Source organism: Cebus imitator, unplaced genomic scaffold (genome assembly GCF_001604975.1).
Source record: "Cebus imitator isolate Cc_AM_T3 unplaced genomic scaffold, Cebus_imitator-1.0 Scaffold343, whole genome shotgun sequence".
Taxonomy (NCBI): domain Eukaryota; kingdom Metazoa; phylum Chordata; class Mammalia; order Primates; family Cebidae; genus Cebus; species Cebus imitator.
Genome location: NW_016107658.1, coordinates 296,760 through 301,996, shown reverse-complemented (window position 1 = coordinate 301,996; position 5,237 = coordinate 296,760). Strand labels below are relative to the sequence as shown.

The window sequence follows — 5,237 nt, the reverse complement described above, 5'->3', positions numbered from 1 at the left end:
CTGACAAAGGTTCGGGTGTGGGGGGGAAATAAAATGGAATGCATAACTTCCAAACCACTATAGGTAAAATAAATTGATCCAACACAAAGTAGGGGGGAAAAAGGAACAGAAAAGCATGGTAAACAGATAATGCAAAAATAAATGGCAGACAGAAATAAATCCAAATATATTGTAATAACAATGTGAATTGGTTGCATTCACTTAAAAAGAGACAGTGACTCTCAGATTGTGTTAAAAATAAAAATTCACCTCTATACTGTATTAAATAAGATGATGGAAAAAGATAAACCAGTTTTCTAATAAAAAGAAAGCAGAAATTGCATTATCAATATAAGACAGAGTAGAATTTCAGACAGAAAGGACTAAAAGGGATACAGAGGGACATTTATTATTAAATGGTTATATTACCTAGAAAATATAACTCTTACAATCTTTTATGTAATTAACTATAGCTTCAAAATACATAATGTAAAATATGATATAAATATAAGGAAAAATTGTTACATCTACAATCATAGTTGAGAGGCTTAGCACATCTTTTTCAATAATCCACAGATTAGCAAAAAGATAGAGGATTTAAATTCCACACTCGATGAGCTTTAACTAATCTCTCTAATATAAACAACTTCGTACACAACACAAAATAACATTCTTTTCAAATGCACTTGATTTTAAGAAATGCTCAGGTATTAGAACATGCTTACTTATTCAACTGTTAAATCCCACCAATTTATTTTTTAAAAAGCAGAAAGAATAATCATAGGGGTTCACGTTTATTATTCATAATTTATTTATTTAGCAAATATTTATTGAATAATGTCCCAGGCCCTGTTTGTTTCAGGTACTGGAGATGTGGTAGCAAATAAGAAGCGATGTCTCAGTTCCCAAGGAGCTTACATCCTAAAGAGAGGAATCAAATAACACATAAGTAAATGAACAAGTAGTAAGTCCTGTAATGATTTCACACCACATACCTGTATCAAAACATTTCACGTACCCCATAAACATATGCATTTATCATGTACCCACAAAATTGAAAATAAAAAAAATTTTAAAAAAGAAAGAAAGTCAAACTCAATGATGCCAAAGAAGCTGCAGGGATATTTTAAATTGCACAATTAAAGAAGACCTTGAAGAGAAGATGACACAATATAATGAAATAAAATTAGACATTAATACAATCCCTACACCTAATCCAAAAATTTAAAAAAGACTCTTCTAAATGACTCTTGGGTTAAAGAGGAAATAAAAATCATGACTTCAAATTATGTAGATGAGAATGGAAATAAAACCACCAGATGTACAACCTGGGATAGAGTTATTAAGAGGGTCATTTACGTTTACATATATATTTGATAATAAGGAAGATTTAAATTAAATGAACTAGACATTTAACTCAAGAATATAGAAAAAGAACAGTAAACTGAATCTTAAGGAAATAGAAGGATGGAAAACTAAAGGTAAGAAAAAAGAGAGAAAACAAGACAAGAAGAAAAATATCACAATACAATTGATTATATTAATCAATTGTATAACTCAGATAAACTGAAGTTATCTGAGGAAAAAAATTGTCAATTCTGATCAAAGAAAAAAGAAGAGACAATAAACAGCATTGGGAATTGTAATTACAGATATAGAAGACAATAGGAAAAATATAATAAAATACAAGTCAGAATTTTATAACACTCAAAGTGAAATTCCAGACAAAATGGATCATATATTAAGAAAATATAAGTACACAAACACACATATGTTCATTGTGGCACTGTTTACAATAGTAAAAACTTGGCACCAACCCAAATGCCCATCAATGATAGACTGGATAAAGAAAATGTGGTACATATACACTATGGAATACTATGCAGCCATGAAAAAGGATGAGTTCATGCAGGGACATGGATGAAGTTGGAAACCATCATTCTCAGCAAACTGACACAAGAACGGAAAACCAAATGCTGTATGTTCTCACTCATAAGTGGGACCTCGCACTACACAGCTCCAACTTCCTGCAGTGATCAGAGCCCTGCAAGCAGGGGGCAGGGGGCCAAGGTATTGGAGGACTCCCTCCCAGCTCTAGAAGCCTCTTTCATGCGTGTGCGCGTGTGTGTGTGTGTGTGTGTGTGTGTGTGTGTATGTATGTATGTAAGGGGGCCAAGGTAATGGTGGACTCCATCCCAGCTCTGGCAGCCTCTTCTGTGTGTGTGTTTGTAGACAAGGTCTCGCTCTGTCACCCAGGCTGGAGTACAGTGGTGCAATCATAGTTCACTACAGCCTTGACCTCCTGAGCTCAAGTGATCCTCCCACCTCAGTCTCCTGAGTAGCTGGGGCCACAGATGCACGCCACCACACCCGGCAAATTGGACTTTTTTGTGGAGACAGGGTGTCACGACATTGCCCAGACTTCCTTTGTGCTAATAAAGCTTTTCTCATCTCCCTCTACAAAAGCATAATCTAAGAAGTTGAGGCTTAAAGATAGGTTAATGATAGGCTGCTTCATATAATCATCCTGCACATTAATAATAAAAAAAAAAAAAAAATACATGGACACAGGGAGGGGAACATTACACACTGGAGCCTGTTGCGGGGTGAGGAGCTAGGGGAGGGATAGCAGGGGATTAGGGGATTGAGGAGGGATAACATTAGGAGAAACACCTAATGTAGGTGACGAGGGGATGGATGCAGCAAACCACCAAGGCATGTGTATACCTATGTAACAATCCTGCACTATCTGCACATCCCTTACCCCAGAACTTAAATTATAATTAAAAAAGGGGGGGAAAAAAAAAGAAAATACAAGTAATTAAAACTGGCTCAAGAAGTAGAAAACTTGAATAGACCAATAAAGACATAAATATTTGCCTTCAGCCTCGTTCCCGGGCAGTATAAAGTTTGCTATTCTGTTCACCCTCGTTGCATAGTAGTGCTAGTGGCTTCGTGGTTCGGTCCTTGGACCCGGCAGCCGCCACTGGTACTTAGCTCCTAGGAAGCCCCTCTCGGTGAGCTCATTGGAGCTTGAACACATTGTCTCACCAGCAAAAAAACCCCCTGACTCACCGGCAAAAAAAAAAAAAAAAAAAGGTTGAAGCAGATCACCCAGGAAAGCTCTTCATTGGTGGGCTTAATATGAAAAAGCTCTTGAAGCAGTATTTGGCAAATATGGACGAATAGTGGAAGTACTCTTGATGAAAGACCTTGAAACCAACAAATCAAGAAGATTTGCTTTTGTCACCTTTGAAAGCCCAGAAGATGCTAAGGATGCAGCCAGAATCATGAATGGAAAGTCATTAGATGGAAAAGCCATCAAAGTGGAACAAGCCACCAAACCATCATTTGAAAGTAGTAGACATGGGCCGCCTCTACCTCCAAGAGGTCTTAGAGATGGAAGAGGAGGAAGTGGAGGAACCAGGCGACCACCCTCCTGGGGAGGACACATGGATGATGGTGGATATTCCATGAATTTTAACATGAATTCTTCTAGGGGACCACTCCCAGTAAAAAGAGGACTACCACCAAGAAGTGGGGGTCCTCCTCCTAAGAGATCTGCACCTTCAGGACCAGTTGGCAGCAGCAGTGGAATGGGAGGAAGAGCTCCTGTATCACATGGAAGAGATAGTTACGGAGGTCTACCTCGAAGAGAGCCACCGCCCTCTCGTAGAGATGTTTATTTGCCCCCAAGAGATGATGGGTATTCTACTAAAGGCAGCTATTCCAGCAGATTACCCAAGTTCTCATAATACAAGAGATTATGTACCACCACCACGAGATTATACTTACCGTGATTATGGTCATTCCAGTTCACGTGATGACTATCCATCAAGAGGCTATAGCGATGGATAGAGATGGATATAGAGATGGGCTATAGAGATGGATAGAGATGGGCTGTAGAGATGGATATGGTCGTCACCGTGATTATTCAGATCATCAAGTGCAGATTCCTACAGAGATTCATATGAGAGTTATGGTAACTCACACAGTGCTCCACCTACACGAGGGCCCCCGCCATCTTATGGTGGAAGCAATCACTACGATGTTTACAGCAGCTCACGTGATGGATATGGTGGAAGTCAAGGCAATTACTCAAGTAGCCAAAGTGATCTCTACTCAAGTGGTCGTGATCGGGTTGGCAGACAAGAAAGAGGGCTTCCCCCTTCTATGGAAAGGGGGTACCCTCCTCCATGTGATTCCTACAGCAGTTCATGCTGAGGAGCACCAAGAGGTGGTGGCAGTGGAGGAAGCCGATCTGATAGAAGGGGAGGCAGAAGCAGATACTAGAAACAAACAAAACTTTGGACCAAAATGCCAGCTCAAAGAAACAAACAAAAAGTGGAAACTATTCTGTCATAACTACCCAAGGACTACTAAAAGGAAAAATTGTGTTACCTTTTTAAAATTCCCTGTTAAGTTCCCCTCCATAATTTTTATGTTCTTGTGAGGAAAAAAGCAAAATATGTTTAATTTTATTTGACTTTATGACATTGCTTTTCAATAAGTAAATGTTAAATGTGTTAAGACTTGTTGTACTCGTGTTGCAACTTTCCAAGTAAAAGTGTCCCTAAAGACCATTTCCTATATGATTTTTCCCAGTAAGTGAGGCAAGCAATTCTAAGATCTTCCACAAAACATCTAGTCACCTGAAATGGAGAGATGAATCATTCTGCCTATACAAACAAACTAGCTATTAAAGTTTGGAGTATGCTACTCATAAGATTTCAGGGTGTCGTCCAACTAAAGCCTCCATGTTCTCAGTATGAAAAACCTGAAATCAGATACCTATGTAAGGAAATATTCACCTAGTAAACCTAAAAAAGCAAATGGATAATGCTGGCCATTTTGCCTTTCTGATATTTCCTTGGGAATCTGCAAGAACCTTCCCTTTCCCCTTGCCCAATAAGACCATTTAAGTATGTGTTAAACAACTACAGAATACTAAATAAAAAGTTTGGCCAAAGCCAACCACGAAAAAAAAAGACACAACAATTTTACTGCAGGCTGAGCATGGTGGCTCATGCCTGTAATCCCAGCACTTTGGGAGGCCGAGGCAGGTGGACTGCTTGAGGTCAAGAGTTTGAGGCCAGCCTGGCCAACATGGCAAAACCCCATCTCTGCTAAAAATACAAAAATTAGCTGAATGTGGTGGCACGCACCTGTAGTTCCAGCTACTCGGGGTTGAGGCATGATAATCACTTGAACACAGGGGGCGGACGTTGCAGTGAGTCAAAATTGCGCCACTGTACTCC

At 39.2% G+C, this 5,237-nt stretch overlaps 1 long non-coding RNA gene and 1 pseudogene across 1 annotated transcript in view; both read left to right on the top strand.

The window, feature by feature from the left end:
* Positions 1 to 2,182, top strand: part of LOC108287435 — a 6,610-nt gene extending 4,428 nt beyond the window's left edge. Inside the window, exon 4 of the long non-coding RNA XR_001818333.2 lies at positions 1,977 to 2,182. This is a non-coding gene — a long non-coding RNA (uncharacterized LOC108287435). The remainder of the gene's footprint in view (positions 1 to 1,976) is intronic.
* An 893-nt stretch (positions 2,183 to 3,075) lies between these two features.
* On the top strand, positions 3,076 to 4,431 carry LOC108287434 (annotated as a pseudogene).
* The last annotated feature ends 806 nt before the right edge of the window (positions 4,432 to 5,237 follow it).